Source organism: Artemia sp. Qi Xiang Cuo, chromosome 5, assembly GCF_049724085.1.
Source record: "Artemia sp. Qi Xiang Cuo chromosome 5, ASM4972408v1, whole genome shotgun sequence".
Lineage (NCBI taxonomy): Eukaryota > Metazoa > Arthropoda > Branchiopoda > Anostraca > Artemiidae > Artemia > Artemia sp. Qi Xiang Cuo.
Genome location: NC_142798.1, coordinates 28,723,386 through 28,739,255, shown reverse-complemented (window position 1 = coordinate 28,739,255; position 15,870 = coordinate 28,723,386). Strand labels below are relative to the sequence as shown.

Sequence of the window (15,870 nt, the reverse complement as noted above, 5' to 3'; positions counted from 1 at the left end):
GTCACTATTCTGGTTTCTAAGTACCAAATAGTAAACACGTGCGCATTGTACTAACAAAGAAAACTTGTACTCCAAACTTCAAATTAGACCCTTTTTAAAACGTTTGATACGTGAACGCTATTTAAGGACGGAACAGGATTTTTTCTTCTCTAGAGGGAACAAGACAATCCCTCGATGACCCCTCGTGGCACCATTGTGATGGGGAAAGAACTGACAAACCTAAACCGACACTGGAAAAGAATAAAAGTTTACTCGGTTATATCTTACTATTAACATTGTTATCACAAATCTCTGTTTTTAAGTATCACCTTTCCTCATTTTACATAAGAAAGAATAATTGACCATTAAGCTTATAATCTTGTGTTGGGGTTAAACTCCTTTTTTTATATATATATTACTTAAAGTGGCCTCACAAAACTACGAATCTCCATAGAATTTGCTAATAGTTTCTTATTCATCCGAATTCATCGATGCCCAGTCTTCTTCTCTGAATTGAATGCCACGGATGCACGGATCCCACGGGAATCACGGATGCCAGGACAAAAAATGTTGCTATACTTATATGCCCTATATTTCCCCCCGCGTATGCCGCTGAGACAAACGATGAACATCCCCAAGAATTACGCCGTCTAAGATCTAACAAAACCGGTTTGGATCAGCTATGATTTGCTTATTTTCAGTGAGAAAACTACGATGTAAGTATATTTTAATTTAATATTTAATATTTAGAGATGGTTAGGGGTTAGGTTAAGTTAAGTTAGGTATTTAATCTAATGCGTTCTGTGCAGCCTGCTTTCCATAATTCTTTGTCATAGTTTCAATAATTTTGTTTGTAAAGTACTATACTATCATCATGTTTTGGTATATTTCATTAGGATTAACCCAGCTTCACTTCTTGAGGGTGTTTTGTTTAACAGACAAGTACCAGAATAATGTATAGGAAAACTGCATTCGCAGGAGGTAGCACTCAAGAAAAGACGTAGGGCTATGAAGCCAGAACAGGCACATAAGCAAACAATTGAAAATTCTGTATTTTACGAGGCATGTTTTTTAAGTAAGTCCCGTTTTGGAATTAAAAAAAGACGTGCAAAGATATCGCAATAATTTTATTTTTACATGAAAGCCTGTACCTTAATCTACTTTTCTACATAATTTCCGTGAATATTGAGGAACTCGTCATAACGTGGCACCAGTTTTTGAACACTCCCATCATAAAATTCTTCCGCCTGACTTGTTAACCACTGTATCACAACTGTTTTGACTTCGTTATCGTCTTGAAAACGCTGACCACCCAGTTGTTTATTCAAGTGCAGGAACAAATGATAGTCGCTGGGCGCCAGATAAGGGCTGTATGGAGGATGATCTAGAGTTTCCCATTTAAAAGATTTTATGAGATCGTTGGTCCGATTAGCCACATGTGGACGGGCATTGTCATGCAGCAAAATGATGCCCTTACTCAACTTGCCACGTCTTTTGTTCTGGATTGCACGACGCAGATTGTTCAATGTCTCACAATAAGACGCTGCATTGATTGTCTCATTACGAGGCAGAAACTCCACTAGCACCACTCCCAAAAAACTGTGCACATGATTTTCCGGGCAGAAATTGTTTGCTTAAAGTTCACTTTTTTGGGTGATGATGAATGTCGCCATTCCATGGATTGTTGTTTTGATTCTCATCCATTTCCTTACCATTCCATCACTCATTATGTTTTGTCCGTAAACTTCACTTAACTCACGATGAATATCGATCGGTTTTACGCCTTTGGCACTAAAAAATTGTATAACCGCCCGTACTTCACAATCGGCGGGACTCACGATTGTCGGAGGCATCTTAAACACTCAGTAAACAACGTATACAATTAAGAATCACACTATAGTGGCGTCAGTGCGTAGACAACTAAGACAAGAGATGTAGGTAACCAGCGTGCATGCGCAGAACGACGACCGTCGCGCTGTGGCGGCGGAATCGCAAAACGGTACTTACTTAAAAAACATGCCTCATACTTTAAGCTACTTTAATTCTCCATGCTTCGTTATTATTATTGGCACAGAACAAGTGTCGAGTAAACAGTAAAAACCCCCGTTTTGAAAAAAATACCCCATTTATTCTTCGATCGTAATTCAGTAAGGGCGTCATTGCTGATGGAGGGAGGGGCGCATCCCTTTCAATATAGGAGCAAAGTTCAATGTTCATGATCGGTTAAAGATTCTTATTCTTTATTATATTATTCTTTATTCTACCTCCCATATTTTTTTAGTTTTGTAACACGGTGTTATGAATAAACGATCCACCTAAACTATTCTAGAAATGCTGTCGTTCTTAGGTCTTTGGATAGACTGACGTACCTATTATTGTAGAACTCGTTCCGACTTCTTTCTGATGAATCAAAGCGATGGATCAATAGGAATTATTGGATAACAAGGAAATCCTGAAAAAGAGAGGATCATTTGATTAGAGTGAAATCTTGCAAACCGTAGAATTATTTTCTCTCTCTAGTAAATACAAATACTTGGGCATGGTCTTGTTTAGAAGGGACGATATTTCGGGGGCCAGGGTTACAACTTAAAACAAAGTGTCAAAATTAATTGAGTTAGATGGAAAATACAAAAATTATGGGGCTAATCATGAAAATGTCGAGACGTTGAGAGAAGAGAACAGGTCCAAATCCTACTGTGCATCCACCTGGTAAGGTGTTTTAGAGGTTTTAAACCCCCCCCCCCCCGCCCCTTCTCCGATGAAATATAAAGTCACCCTGTTTATTATTATTTTTATCATATTAATAGAAAAGCCAGAATGCACAAACATTCTGTGTGGTTGGGAGGATTATCAAACAGTTCGTGGTAACGAACTGTAAGTAAGGAGCGACCCGGCTCAATAGTAATCGAAACTCTAAAAAATAGAATTTTGATACCAATAGATACATCAAAAGAATCAGTTTTTAATGCTGATTTAAAATATATAAGTTTCATCAAGTTTAATTTTACCCATCGAAAGTTACGCGCCTGAGAAAATTTGGCTGATTTTCGAAAAAAGGGTGAAAGACGCCCTAAAAATTATAGAACCTTCATGAAAATCACACCATCGTATTCAGCGTATCAGAGAACCCTGCTATAGTAGTTTCAAACTCCTATCTACAAAAATGTGGAATTTTGCATTTTTTGCCAGAAGAAAGATCACGGATGCGTGTTTATTTGTTTGTTGTTTTTTTTTCCCAGGGGGGATCGTATCGACCCAGTGGTCCTAGAATATCGTGGGAGGGCTCATTCGAACGGAAATAAAAGTTCTAGTGCCCTTTTTAAGTAACCAAAAATGGAGGGCAACTAGGCCCCCTCCCACGCTAATTTTTTTCCCAAAGTCACCCGATCAAAATTTTTAGATAGCCATTTTGTTCAGCATGGTCGAAAACATGATAACTATGTCTTTTAGGATGATTTAATCCCCCAAATTCCCTGGGGGGAGGGCTGAAAGTTATGAACTTTACCCAATGTTAACATATAGTATTGGTTATTGGGAAGTATACAGACGTTTTCAGGGGGGATTTTTCTGGTAGTGGGGGTGGGGGGGTCGGGGGTTATGTGGGAGGATCTTTCCATGAAGGAAATTTTCATGGGGGAAGGGACATTGCTATGAAGGGGGTGCCGGATTTCCCAGCAAATCTGGAAAAAGGTCAGAAATAATATATAAAAAAACAAGTTTTCAACTGAAAGTAAGGAGCAACATCAAAACTTAAAACGACAGAAAACATTACGTATGATTGGGTTCAACCCCTAGTCAATACCTCGCTCTTTAAGCCAAAGATTATTTAGTACTTTCATAAGAGCTATTTATTCTAATTAACGGCATTTGTGATTAAGGGTTCATTTTTAAAGAATTGGAACAAAATTCGAACTTTAGGTTAAAGAGCAAGGTATTGACTAGGGGGCGAACCCGCTAATATACGTACTAAAAATATATGAATATAGAAGTTCGTTACGTAAGTTAATTCGTAAGTTACGTATCTTTATTACTAATAAAAACGTTCGTAAATAAAATTAAACATGTTTCGAGAAAGCCATTTAACTAAATAAAAGTAAAATTAATATGCAAATTTTGTTTTAATTATTCAAGTACAGTGAGCCAAAATCAAAACCTTCATTAATTCAAAGACGTTCACAAATTAAATAAATAAAAAAACAAGTTTTTTTAACTGAAAGTAAGGAACGACGTTAAAACTTAAAACGAAAGGAAGTTATTCCGTATAAGAAAAGGGCTGTCTCCCTCTCAACGCCTCGCTCTTTGCGCAAAAGTTTGACTTTCTCACAACTCTATTTTTTTTAACAATAAAAAACTTTAGCGTAAAGAGCGAGGCATTGAGGAGGGGACAGCCCTTTCATTTAAATAAAAAAAACAAGTTTTTTTAACTGAAAGTAAGGAACGACGTTAAAACTTAAAACGAACAGAAATTATTCTGTATATGAAAGGGGCTGTCCCCTCCTCAACGCCTCGCTCTTTACGCTAAAGTTTGTATCGTTTAAAAAAAATAGAGCTGTGAGAAAGTCAAACTTTAGCGTAAAGAACGAGGCGTTGAGGAGGGGACAGCCCCTTTCATATACGGATTAAGGGGATTAAGGGGAGAACCCTCTCATATACGTAATAACATATACGCAATAAAAAAAAACAATAAAAAAAAAACAAGCGATATGGCTCAAAAGTAATCGAAACTTTTAAAAACGGAATTTTGATGTCAATGAATGTATCAAAAGAATGGGCTTATAATGCTGATTCTAAATATATAAATTCTATTAAGTTTAGTATTACTCATCAAAGGCTACGAGCCTGAGAAAATGTACCTGATTGTTTAACGCGGGGGGGGGGGAACACCCCCTACAAGTGAAAGAATTTTAAAGAAAATCACACCGTCAGATTCAGCGTATCAGAAAACCCTATTACATAGGTTTCAAGCTCATATCTGCAAAAATCTGCAACTTTGTATTTTTTGTCAGAAGAAAAATATACGAATATAGAAGTTCGTTACGTAAGTTAATTTGTAAATTACGTCAGAAGCAAATTTAAAGACAGCCATTTAGCAAAGAAAAGTAAAATTTGTTATGCAAATTTTGTTTACTTATTCAATGACGATGAGCCAAAATAAAAGCTGCATTAACTAAAAAACGATCAGAAAGTAAATAAAAAAAAACAAGTTTTTTAAACTGAAAGTAAGGAGCGACATTAAAACTTAAAACGAACAGAAATTATTCCGTATATGAAAGGGGCTGTCCCCTCCTCAACGCCTCGCTCTTTACGCTAAAGATTTTCATTGTTTAAAAAAAATAGTTGTGAGAAAGTCAAACTTTAGCGTAAAGAGCGAGGCGTTGAGGAGGGGACAGCCCCTTTCATATACGGAATAATTTCTGTTCGTTTTAAGTTTTAATGTCGCTGATTACTTTCAGTTTAAAAAACTTTTTTTTTTTTATTTAATCCATGGGAAATGGCGAGACCGGTGTTGTAATAATTATGGCCCAAGTATTCATATTTGTGAATATCCTCGAACCCTGTTTTCTATAAATCCATCTGACCGTCCTTATGGCTGTAGAGAGCGAATTAGGCATGATATTATTGTATATTAGAGAATCACACAGGTTCCCACCAGATGATTATCGGAGGATTTTCCAGGGATAAAAGAGTAAAGATCCTCGAGCTGACCTATAGTGCGTAGAGTTGAGAGTAAACTGCCACTATGTTTCAAACAAATTCCTAGGAGGGTATCATTCAGACTAACATTGGGGAAAAGATTGGATAGAATTTATATATTTTCTGGTAGAGTTTAAATAAAACAATAGTAAATTATCGTTACTATTATCATAACAATTATTCATAGTTAGCTGACCTTGAAAAATCGAGCTGATTGAGGTTTATCTAAAATTAAACAATAAATTTTTTTTTTCTGAAAGTAAGAAGCGACGTTAAAACTTAAAACGAACAGAAATCATTCCGAATATGAAAGGGCCTGTCCCCTCCTCAACGCCACGCTCTTTGCGATAAAGTTTTTTATTGTTTAAAAAAAAGAGTTGTGGGAAAGTCAAATTTTAGCGTAAAGAGCAAGGCGTTGAGGAGGGGACAGCCCCTTTCATATACGGAATAATTTCTGTTCGTTTTAAGTTTTAACGTCTCTCCTTACTTTCACTTAAAAAAATAGTTTTTTTATTTAATTTTTGAACGTTTTTGAATTAATACAGGTTCTGATTTTGGCTCACCGTACATAAATATTCAACACCAAATTTGCAGATGAATTTTACTTTTATTTGCTTTAATGTCTTTCGCGAATTTTCTTTAGTTTTATTTTCAAACGTTTTTATTTGTAATAAATATAAGTAACTTAAAAATTAGCTTACGTAATGAACTTGTATATTTATGCATTTTCAATAAGCATACTAGTGAGGTTACCCCCAAGTCAATACCAAGCTCTTTACGTTAATGTTCGAATTTTGTTCCAATTCTTTAAAAATGACCCTTAATCACAAAGGCCGTTAATTAGAATAAATAGCTCTTATGAAAGTACTAAAAAATATTTGGCTTAAAGAGCGAGGTACTAACTAGGAGACGAACCCAATCATATACGTAATATTTTCTGTTCGTTTTAAGTTTTGATGTTGCTCCTTACTTTCAGTCGAAAAACTTTTTTTTTAATTTAATTTCTGATCTTTTTTTAAATAATGCTGGGAAATCCGGCGCCCCCTTACTACCAGAAGAAATCCCCCTGAGAACGCCTGTATACTTCCCAATAACGAATACTATATGTTAACATTCGGTAAAGTTCATAACTTTCAGCCCTTCCCCCGGGGACTTTGGGGGATTAAGTCATCCTAAAAGATATAATTATCATATTTTTGACCATGTTGAACAAAATGGCTATCTCAAAATTTTGATCGGGTGACTTTGGGAAAAAAATGAGCGTGGGAGGGGTGTACCGTGAGCAAAATGCGATATATTTAAAACACCAAAATAAAGTTCCTTCTTTCTAAAGATAATTCCGACTTCCTCTAATTAAGTTAAATCTAGTTTATAAAATGAAAAGTCCTTAATCAGCAAAGAGAAAAAGTGCAGTCACTTTCACAGGAAGTCTTAAGTGAGACGAACCGTGTGAACGTTTGAATCATCAGAAATATTTAAAACAATTTATTGGACGAAGGGTTCGCATCCTTGGGCCACTCGAGCCAATTGTGAGCCAGTTCTCACAGCGTAGGACAAAAAAAAACTACATTTGATAGTGGGGTAAAAGTGCTTTTTGAAAGGATTCGTAATTCAGAATCAGGATCATTTAGACAGAATTATTTCGACGTTCAAGCTTGGCAATTCTCTCATTGTTGTATCTGAGTCACCGTTGTGTTACTTGAAGTGACCTACTGCTGTTCACCTAAATATGTAAGTCTCAATAAATCCATTGCTTTTTACCTGTGTTTATATCATTTTATATGTCCGTATCTAGCCTAATGATAGCTAATTAGTTCGCATGTCTCCAAAGGCACGTTCCCAGGGAATCTGACCTCCAGATCGCTCGAAGAAAAGAGGTCACATTTATATGGCTAAAGATTTTATTTTCTCTAAATAATTAAGGGTGGCGCGGTTATAAATTTACTTCACTCCCCATTGTTGTGGCGCAGGGCTCGATGGCACAATCCTTGGCGCTATAAGCGGCGCTATCGGAGAACTTATAAGGTGTAAGTTCGCAGGTTTAAAGTACGATATTAGATTTGACCCGGTCAATATTTATGACCACAATTAAGCCCAGTCCTTTTCTTTTACAGCCACATTTATATAGGCACAAATAACTGTCATCGCTACAAATGGCACGGTCGGAAATTAGAGGAAAACTTGCGAACTAATTAGGCTATAAAACTTTGTAATTTAAATTTAATTATTAGGGAGATACAGACATATAAGTAAAGTGATTAGGTCTATTGCCACTAAGCTACTACAGGGAAACCATTTAGATATCTCATAGGAGATAATAGCCTCCCCCAAAATAGGTTAAGTGAAAAAAAAATAAATTTATTTTGAATTGATAAAAAAAAATGGTGGACGACCTTAACGATTTATTAATAGTGCAGAAGTTAGTCGCGAAAAATATAGAAATAGCAAAATCTATCCCGGAGTACAATGGTCAATCAGATATTGACGAATTTAATATCCAATTGGCCCAGTTTGTACAACTAACAAAAACAGAGCTAGAAGCGTTAGTCGACATGCTCCTATTACGACTAAAAGGCCAGGCCTTAACCTTTCTAAAACAGATTGAACATACCATAGGCAATGACGCCAACTTGCCAATAAATACGGTGGACAAATTGCTAAAAGCATTTAAAGATAGATTTATCGAAACCAGTTCCATAAATAAATTAAAACACGGAATAGTGAGCTTTGACTTTTCACAAAATATAAGAGAATATCTTGATAATGTACGCATTTCAGTAGAGGCAAAATATGGAAGAGGTTCAGGAGAACTATATGAAAAAGTCATACTAAATATCTTTTTGCAACGGCTACCCCCAAAACTATATAGAATAGTAATATCCAAAAATATTCAGGCGTTGAATCTTGCAGTTCAGGAGGTAGAGCGATTGATCGAAGTTGATATGATGGTCAGTAATCACAGTAAAACAAAAATAAATAGCCTAGGTGATTAAAATGTGAACCTAAACTTCAAGGACGATCAGGCATTTCCCAATTTCTTTTCAAGGGATGACTCCCCATTGCCACAAAGAAATAAAACGCAAGAACCTGCTAGGCAGAAAACAGTACGTTTTCAGCCTGTCAAACAATCTAATTATGGAAATAACCCTACAATAATAAGGTGCTATATTTGTAATCGTGTCGGACAAATCGCGAGAGAGTGCTGTTATGTCCCCAATCGCATACCAAGAATTGCTGACGGTAGTACGCAAAATTATGGCAACCATTTGTTCGGAAGAACAAATTTTAGCGCCAGTGGTGCGCTAGGCTATAGCCAGGGAAGATTGCGCCAATCAGTACCTTACAACGCGTACAAACCAAATTTTCATACCCCTCTCCCCAATAGACAAATTAATTACCGATTTGAAAACCCAAATAATCGACAAAGCCAATATAATAAGAGAATGCTATATAGAAATTACGAATTCTTGCCGACGGGACATGAAAATTTTGCAAGCCAACGGCATTGGCAGTCAGCGCCAGTAAGCGGCACTGACGCGAGACACCCAAGTTACCATAATAATATATGGCGAAGGAAGACAGATGTAAATCAATTAGATATTCCTACGGAATCTCATATGTCTGAATATCTATTACAAGCACCGACAGATGAAATAAATCCTAAGGGAAACGTTTCAGGCCCCTCAGAAATATAAATTGGACCCAGAGGGTGCCCAGAATATTTAATAGGTCCAAAACAATGGTAGTGCCGTCTTTTAGTGATAATAATAGCAGGTTGCTTATATGTAGCGATTTTTGTGTAGAAAACATTTACTTCAAAGCCTTAGTTGACAGCGGAGCTACGGTCAATATCATAAACTCATGCGTATTTAATATGTTGCCTCTGCATATTAGGCGACAGAGGAACCCTAATAATCCCTATTTATCTAGTGTGACAGGGCATAAACTGGATGGAAGGGGTTCAATTTGCCTAAACGTAAAAAGAGACAATAGGATCTTCCAGAAAAATTTGATAATATGCGATAACTTTCCGTAAGAAGCAATTATAGGTGCAAACTTTTTAAGGTCTAATAGAGTACTATTAGACATAGCAAACGAGAGGCTTGTCTACCCGGCTAAGATAGGGGAAGAAATTTCTACCTTAAGAAATCGTAACAGAGGTTACGAAGACAACGTAACAGTAAACAAAATTTCTGACAGTATAACGTCGCAATCATTTGAACCTCATGTCTCGCAAGGAGGAAAAGGAATAATCAGAAACTTGTCCAATTATTCTGAAAGACATTGCAGAGATGAAGTAAATTTAAATAATAAAAGTATTGAATCCGCAAAAATAAAAATAGGAGATATGCGACAGTACAGGTCGAACGAAATCAAGAAAATAGCGGAATTATGGAAAAATATAGTAAAACCCAACGTGACGCCGCAAGATGCCGCAATGGCGCAAAATAGCGCCAGTATGAATCTGATGAAGAATGAAAATAAAGACAAATATTACGGATTAGTGATAAGGAAAACAAAAGTCCCCCCCAAAACGATGCAAAAAATTCAAATAGCACAGATGATTGAAACAGTGGTTAGCAAATCCGAAATATGGTTTGCGACACCATCAAATGAAATTCCCGAAAATCTGCTATGCGAGGAACATAATTATATCTTATGACAAAGGAGATGGTTGCATTTGGGTAACTAATAACCACGAAAATGATACAATTACAATAAAAAAGGGGACGTGTTTAGTTCAAATCCAGGTTTTAACGGATAATGATTTAAATAGATGGGAAAATTCTAAAAGAAACCTAGTTAACGTCATTAAAACCTCAAATAACAGGTACCCTCTAACTAAATTGCAATTTTTAAACAAATTTAATATGTATCATTTTACGTACTTGTAACTTAATAAAAATTTTTGCTATTTTTTTTGTAATTTTAAAGTTGTTTTTTCCGAATCTTAATTTGAAATCGGGCTTATACAATTTTTTTAACATTCAATTTTAACGACTGGTAATCCCGTAGCGAAACAGCCATATCGTGTGCCATATAAGCACAAAGAATGGTTAAAAAATAAAATCCATGAATTAGAAAAAAATGAAATTATACGCCCCAGTATAAGTCCGTATAGTGCACCAGTGATCTTAGTACCAAAAAAGAATGGAGATCTTAGACTTGTAGTAGATTATAGAGCCCTCAACAAACAAGTAGTTAGTGATAAATTTCCTTTACCAGGAATAGATGAAATTCTTGACTCTATTTCAAGCAAAAACAAAATTTTTACTTCTTTGGACCTTACCCAAAGCCACCACCAAGTGAAAATAGCCAAAAAGGATGTCCATAAAACTGCATTTTCATCATCTGAATGTGGTTCATATGAATACTTAAGGGTACCATTTGGACTTAAAACAAGTTCAAGCGCTATGTAGACCCCTATTACACCTTTTAAGAGGATTAAAGAATTCATTCATTTTGTCAACGATGTCATATGCGTGGGACAAAATGCTGAACAACACTTTGCAACGTTAGCCAAGGTGTTCGAGAAGTTCGGACAGGACAATTTCAAATGCCAGCCTGCAAAAGTAAATTTATTTCAACCTAGAATTTAATTTTTAGGAGTAGTAGTGACACAAGGAGAGATATCCCCAGACCCTGATAAAATAAAATGTGTTGAAAACCTCAAACCCCCCAGAACTATGAAAGAATTAAGAGGAATTTTAGGTCTTACTGGCTACTTTAGAAAATTCGTGCGCAAGTACGCCCAAATTGCGAAACCCCTCACGGAAATAACAAAATGAAATTCTAATAATATCACATGGTCCCGGTAGGCTTTAACGTCCCTAGGCTATCTAAAGAAGGCACTTACTTCTGGACCCATTTTATCGCTTTCCGATTTTAGAAATGAACAATTCTTTATCATGACTAATAGTAGTTATAAAGGCATTGGGGCTATTCTTTCGCAAATAATTTCATAAGGAAACCCTGATCCTTTACAAGAATCTTCTAATAAAAAAAATAGAAAAGTTAAATACTACTCGAGTAGATCGTTATTAAAGGGAGAAAGTAGTTGTTCCACCACAAACTTAGAATAAGTATCTATGATCCCCCGTAGAAAAATTTAGACATTATTTAATTTGTATAAAATTTATGATACGATCAGACCATAGAAGTTCGCAGTATCTGCGCACATTTAAAAATCTAACGGACATTCTAGCTAGATGAATTATGAAAATCCAAGACCTAGATTACGAATTTGAACATTTAAAAGGTAAACAAAATGCAGCTTGTGACTTTTTGAGTAGATACCCAGAAAATATTCCGTCGGAAACTGAGGAAAATCCAGTTTACGGTATCAATGCTAAGAGCAAACATGGACATAAGAAAAACAAAGTCAAGCACACGGTAAAGGAAAATAAGGTTAACTATTGTCCCTTGTCGTTAGAAAATATAAAAAGAAAGCAAAAAAAAGGACGATATATGTTCGGTGCTTATTAATTATTTTGTGAATGACGATGCGTTACCGGATGAACTCAAAACTCTTAGAAAAGATAGATAATTTTTACTATGATCTTGACGAAAAGATACTATGAAGAATCGTGACTGCTGAGACAAAAAGAAACCAAACCTCAATAATACCCGAATTATCACAAAACATAATAGTGCCTGCACTTCATTTAAATATTTTCAAAATATTTAATATTTTCATTGAGATATAGGTAGACATTTAGGAGTATTAAAAACGTTCCATAAATTAAAACAATTTTTTTACGTGCCGTCGGCGATGACAAAACTTAAAGAATTTGTAAGTACATGCGAAGCGTGTAACTTAAGAAAAATCCCCCCAGCTTATCCTAATCCTCCAATGGGAAGGGTCCCGGTAGCAAAGTACCCCTTCGATATTATCTCATTTGACTCTTACGGAACAAGTGGAGCCTTGCCTGTTTCCAGCAGAGGCCATACTTGTATTCTTTTGGTCATAGACCATTTTTCAGGATTTACTTTTGCAAAAGCATTTAAAAATCAAGGTGCTTATGCCACCAGTAAGGCGTTAGCAAAATTATTTTTACAATTTGGCGTTCCAAATAAAATTTTTAGTGACAACGGAAGCAATTTTGTTTCAAAAGTAACAAAAGACTTAATGAGTTTTCTTAATAGAGAGAATATGGTGACAGCTCCGTACAACCCACAAGCTAATGGTAAAATAGAAAATAGGCATAAAATATTTTCGAACTTATTAAGTATTTATACAAAAGACAATAGGAACGACTGGGATCAATTCTTACCTTATTTAACTAACGTAATCAACACTGCTTATTCAGAAACAACCAAAGACAATCCTTGTTATTTGCTTTTTGGTCATGATTTTAGAGTTCCATATGATGAGATTATTGAATATCGGCAGTTTTATAATAACACGGAAGATCACAAGCAAGAGTTCATCAATAGTATGAGGAAAAATTATCAAACAGCTAAGCAAGAGTTGGAAAAGTGTAAAATAAATCAAGAGCTAAGAAACCTAAGAAAAGTCAAAGGGAATATAGATTTCAAAGTAGGAGACTTCATTTACCTAAAGAACGAGGCAAAAACGGAAGGAAAAAAACTTTCCAACAAATAATCTGGACCGTACAGAATAGTCAAAAAGTACGATAACGATTATACTTTTAAAATAGAAAATCCCGATAATGGAAGAACTTATAAGGCGCACGTTAGCCGAATAAAAAAAGCCAAATTTCCAGAGAGATGGGTATCACATCCCTCCTCCACTGATTCGTCAGATGCAGAAAATGAGCCCCCTAGAACAAGATTGGCAGAGCTAAGATCCTTTAATCTCAAGGAAGACTACTATTTCAAGACTGACGGTAATGATAAAAAGTTTGAAGAATTTTTAACAATGAAAAATCTAGTTATTCTCATAAAAAAAACCAAAATACCAGGATTTTTTCCTGAAATTAAAACGCAAAAAGATCAAAAAAGTTATTCATCGGCGAGCGCAGGAGATTTAGATTATATGATATCTCCAAAAACCCAATTTTTCCCCGATAGACTTTCGACCCCTTGTCCCCCCAAAAGATTTCCAGACGATATGGTTTCCCCTGCAACACCAATAGAGAGGCCCCTGTCTTTACAGGAGAAATTAAACAGAGCTGTAGAAACCCCCGGTATTAATGTAAAGAAATCTCCTCCCAAAGATTTAACTAAAACAAACCTGCGAGAAGCAATGGATTTAATATATTTTATCATAAAAACGAGTTAAAGTACATTGCCCGAGAATAAAACTCCCGACGATGACCAGCAAGAACAATTTCATCATATAACCGTGTCCAAGGTCAAGACTAAACAGTGGACTTCTTGGGGGGAAACCCTGGTGCAAAAAATGCCCCATCCCCCTGAGGAAATGGCATTCAAACAGTGGAGGAACCCCGCAAAAACTATTGATTCCTCCCAAAGCTCTCAAGAATCTTTCAAATCTCCCGAGTTGAAAACTCAAGACGAGGACTTAGGGAATAAACCTCTACTTCCAGAGGAGTAGAAATTTACGAAGGAAGGGGAGGTGATACCTCAAAAATGCGAGGTGCAACCTCTAAAACTTATAATACAGAATCATCGGAAACTAGTTCCGAAGAGTCTGACGGCGAATCAGATCATATAGCAGTTAAAGAAATAGGGAAATCAAGACCAACTTCAGCAGCCGAACACGCGAAACAAACGAAATTAAAAGGGCAATAATTTTTGAAAAAACAATACAAAAAGTTTGATCTTATTTCGCTAGAAAATCCAAAAAAGAAAAAACCACAAGAAACAGAGGAGAAAATAACGACACAGTCAGGCAGAACGGTTAAAAAACCTGACAGATGGAAATATCCCTAATTAATGTTAAGACAAATTTCAAATCCCTTATGAAAATCAACTTGTGATCCACCATAATAAATTTAACAGTGTGCAAGTAAAGTTAACCAAGTTACTATTAATGAAAAAAAAAAAATAATAATACGAGTGATGTCAAAACATTGCTGATCAGGGAGAAAGGCCCTAAGTGGGAGAGATTGTCTCTATACTTTTCCATGGAATTCAACTTATATTCTACAAATGAACTATGGAAATCATCCCCTACCCAGTATTAAGTTGTGTAATCAAATCTAAATAGTTGGACCACGTCTTGTAGGAAGCTTGGGGAGGAACTCAAAGCCCACGCAGTGTTTAATTTGCTGGGTTTTGGTGCTCGCCCTCGGATTTTCTACGAAAAATCGACCCATGTCCTAACCAAGATGGATATTATCCAAAACAAGAAATTATCAGTACAGAAGCGTCTAATTATATGAAATATTTTGTCTTAGTGCAGATTATAATTATTTTAGGCCTACACATAAAATAGGATACCAGTGTAATTATGTGCTGCACGCTTGCTTATTCATGTGTTTCTTACTCGAGAAATATAATGTAAAATTAAATCGTATAGCGATTAATAGCTACGCTTTAAGGTTATATCACTACCAATCATAGAGGTATACCACGACCAGAATTAATTCCGGAAGTCCTAACTTTACTTTCCTAATCTATCTAATCATAAAATCTTTATTCTGTTTTACGCCTAAAAATCAGTTTTCGTGGACCAAGGCCAAAAAATGATTATATAATAAAAAATAACCTAAGTTAAAAAAAATTAAAGTGCCTTTGAAAAAAATAATAACAAAGCAGTAAAAAAAACGAATTTTGCGAAAAACGGGTAAAATTAATGATAAATTAATTCTAGAAACAAAAAATAAGATGAGGCTTAAGAATATCATCATAATCCTCGCTGTTCACGCAGTGGCCCAAGATATTGTAAAACATGGAGTAATATTCAAGCATGAAAATTCATTGCTAGCTAGCCATGACGCATGGAAGATCTTTATGAAATTGGACCCCAAACCCTTCGAGACCTTGTTTCAACAAGTAACAAGACTAGAAAGAAACACGAATGAACTCAAAGAATCGACCAATTTCTGGAACATACTATTGGCCGTATGTTTCGTATTCGCGACTTCCCTGACCATAAGAACCCTATTGACTTTTAACTACGGAAAAATCCTGAGACTAAGAAGGCGAAAATCAAAAGAAGAACACGGAGAAACGGCTGAAATGCAGAAGTTAAACCCGGAACCCCAGGATAACATCTAAGCTAAGAAAAGGGAAAGATAGGAGAGAACCATTTGGAACAAATGCCTC

The 15,870-nt window shown here is 35.8% G+C and overlaps 1 protein-coding gene across 3 annotated transcripts in view; it reads right to left on the bottom strand.

Moving 5' to 3' along the window:
* Positions 1–15,870, bottom strand: part of NaPi-III (Na[+]-dependent inorganic phosphate cotransporter type III) — a 163,317-nt gene that overhangs the window by 115,187 nt on the left and 32,260 nt on the right. For all 3 annotated transcript variants that reach the window (XM_089089477.1, XM_089089476.1, XM_089089478.1), the window contains exon 2: positions 2,349–2,431. The gene's annotated coding sequence lies outside the window, so the exon portion shown is untranslated. The remainder of the gene's footprint in view (positions 1–2,348; positions 2,432–15,870) is intronic.